The 3,222-nt window shown below is 40.2% G+C and overlaps 1 long non-coding RNA gene across 1 annotated transcript in view; it reads left to right on the top strand.

Annotated features, from left to right (window-relative positions):
* The window catches only part of LOC120554711, a 12,181-nt gene extending 9,928 nt beyond the window's left edge, over positions 1-2,253 (top strand). Inside the window, exons 2-3 of the long non-coding RNA XR_005638569.1 lie at positions 1,084-1,183; positions 2,212-2,253. This is a non-coding gene — a long non-coding RNA (uncharacterized LOC120554711). The remainder of the gene's footprint in view (positions 1-1,083; positions 1,184-2,211) is intronic.
* Positions 2,254-3,222: the final 969 nt, after the last annotated feature.

Genomic DNA, 3,222 nt, shown 5'->3' with positions numbered 1-3,222 from the left:
TAGGTGGCTGTTGGTTGGATAGGTGGCTGCTGGTTGGATAGGTGGCTGCTGGTTGGATAGGTGGCTGTTGGTTGGATAGGTGGCTGCTGGTTGGATAGGTGGCTGTTGGTTGGATAGGTGGCTGTTGCTGTAATGCTGGTGCTGGACATTGCTCTGGGTGCTGGTGTTTGCTCTGGTGCTTTGGTATCTTGTGGTTTGTGCCCATTCCTTTGTGGTGTAGTGGCTCCCTCTGGTGGTGTGTTGGGCTGTATTGAATCTAGCTCCTTGAGGGTTTTTGGAAGAAACTGTCTACTGAATGTGATCGGTGTTGAATGGTTTTGGATTTGATGGCTAGCTGTTGGCGGTGGTGTAGGCGTGGGTCTTTGGGGGGCTGCTTAAGTGGTTTTTGGGGTTCTCTGGTCATCTGTAGGTTGTCTTGTAATTGTTCCTGTGATGATTTTGTCCAGTTGTGCGTTTTTTGTTGCTGCCTTGCAGGTTTTTCTGGTGCAAATATTGAAGTCCAGATCTTTTTCATTTCTTCCTTGGATAGGGGTCCAGTTGCCATTTTGGCGAGTGATGTGTAAGCGTGATTGTTTGTGTTTAGAGTGTGGGATTGTGAATGTGTGGGTGATATTTCAACAAAAAAGTGCTTAGTGTTGAGTTAGTGAATGTGACATAGTGCAGTGATTTTCATTGAGACACCTTTACATGACTCTAAAACCACAGTGCCTGACATCATACACACATTCAGAAAGGTGAGAGAGGGGTGTGTGTCTGTCTGTCTGTCTGTCTGTCTGTCTGTCTGTCTGTCTGTCTGTCTGTCTGTGCGTGTCTCTGTGGGTGTATTAGTGTGTGTGTCTATGTGTGTGTGTGAGTGTTTTTCTGTGTGTATTTGTATGTGTGTGTTTGTGTGTGTGTGTATCTTGTACTACGTATTCAGGTCATTTTATTATATTTTATTCAAATTATATTGATAGTTGTTATGTGAAGAGAGGACCAGGGCAAAGCACATTTCATTTTATTCTCTCTGTACTTTCTACTTTTAAATGAACATGACTATACACTTGAACTTGAACTTATTATGGTCTGTTTCTGCCTGTTTAGGTATTATATTTTCTTAAATGACTCATTAAAGGAGCTCAATAGATTTCGGGGGCTGGCCCGGAGTCTGAGACGCTTCTGCTTGAGGTTGCTGCATGTCATGGTGAGTGCTGATTGGCTGATATTCATCTAACATCTACCAACCAGATAGTGTTGTGGGCGGGACATGAAGTGAGACTCAGTGGTGAGTGAAACGGGAGCAGAGGGAGAGACTCAGAGCTGTAGCTGAGACAAAGTACAACACCTTTTATTTAATCAACTTCATAATGATATATATATATAATGGGAACTGCTGCTTGTTCTTGGCGTTGAGATCTTCTTTTTGGGTTTTGATAATTACATTTTAATGTTCTTTTATTCAGCAATTTCGTCAGATTAATGTGTGTTTAAATGTGCTCTAGAAATCAATTTTAGTCACTGAAAGTTAACATAAACATTTTACAGACCCAGAGATATGTTGCTTATAATAATTAATCAGAAATCACAATCAGAACAACTTTTATGGTTCATTAATAATGTTTATTATACAGACGATAGATTATAGATATATACCAAGATATAATAACAAGTTTATAACACTGCCAACACTGCAAGATACAACAATTATAAATGCATTAAAGACAATTCATATTCCTTCATATATAATATACAACATCACATAATCTTTAGATTTAAAATACAACATCTGGAACACACACTCACAAAGACACACAGACACACACACACATTCAAGAAAAGATCAACTAACTCAATATATATATATATATATATATATATATATATATATACACACACACAATATATATACATAATATAACAATCTACATATATACACAACATACTAATACAGACAAATGTTCACTTCTAACATTTAAATCATATTTTATATTATTATAATAATAATTATTGGGTATTTATGTCTTATTTCCCATCATTTCTGTTTGTTGTTTTTGTCTTTTGTGTTCTAGTTTAAATGTTTTCTCTGCATGAATGTGTCCCATCCCTTGTTTTAAAGCCAGTGTATACCAGGCTGTATTAAAGCCAATGATGGGGGTCCGGCTAAAAAATGATCATATATGCATATTAAGTGTGTGTGTGAGCTGAAAGCTGCGCTCCTCTCCGTGTCCTCAGGTTCACAGCGACTACAGCAGCACAGAGCATCAGCAGCAGGACACTGAGCACTGAGCATCGCACTTTGAAGAAGGTGGAGTAAATCCCAAAGGGCTCCATGTACACTAACACAGTTCTCTCTGATGATAGACACAGTGAATATTTCTGTCAAAACTACACACCAGTACTCCTCGGCGTCTCCCACTGAGATATTAGAGATAACCAGGCTCCCATTATTATGGTACCAGCACTCACTCTGCTCATTCTCTGATCAGACTCTACACTAAAGATTCTTCCCTCTGTTCTGTTAGACTTGATAAAACAAACATGCCCCTTATCCCTTTCCTCAATCTCTGCATCTGAGAGTGACTTCTTCTCCCTCTGAGAAGAGCTCTACAAGAGGGGGGCCAAATTTGGGACACACAAACAGATAATAATGTTGATATATCATAGAGACTTCACAGGAATTACCGACCTGAGTGATTTAACATTAGAGATGAAAACACCAGCGAGTAGTTTTGGTCTACTGAAGGAACAGTCTGGTTTTGGTTGGTCTAGGTAAGAGAACCGAATTAGACCAATGTGGGGGCTGTTCATCAGTGGAGTCAGTGATAGAGCACGGCAACACAGCGGTCTCTCCCACAGAGCGGTAGATTACCTCATACAGTGGTACCAACTCTATAACGTAACTGCTAACACACTGCTGTTGGTTCATCACCAGACAGCTGTAGACCTATAGTCTGTTGCTGTGGGCGTTGGAAACACGAAGAGCTGATGTGTTTGTTCACCACTTGGTATCTTCCTCTAACATTGTCCATCACTGATGTCGTCTTATCCCCAAAAATTCTGTTCCATGTTTCATAATCATCTCTAGAGTCCCATTTGTTTGAGCCACTGGATATCCAGATTATCAGCTGCTCCCTCACATGACAGGTCCACTGTTTCTCCAAGTCTCACTGCGCTAAGATACCGCCCCATCTATTGAAGTACAAACAGTAATAGTGAAGTTGTTGTCATGCGTCCACGCTTGCC

The sequence above is a fragment of the Perca fluviatilis genome, chromosome 24 (assembly GCF_010015445.1).
Source record: "Perca fluviatilis chromosome 24, GENO_Pfluv_1.0, whole genome shotgun sequence".
Classification (NCBI taxonomy): Eukaryota; Metazoa; Chordata; class Actinopteri; order Perciformes; family Percidae; genus Perca; species Perca fluviatilis.
The sequence above is the reverse complement of the archived record's forward strand: the minus strand, read 5'-3'. Positions and strand labels throughout refer to the sequence as shown.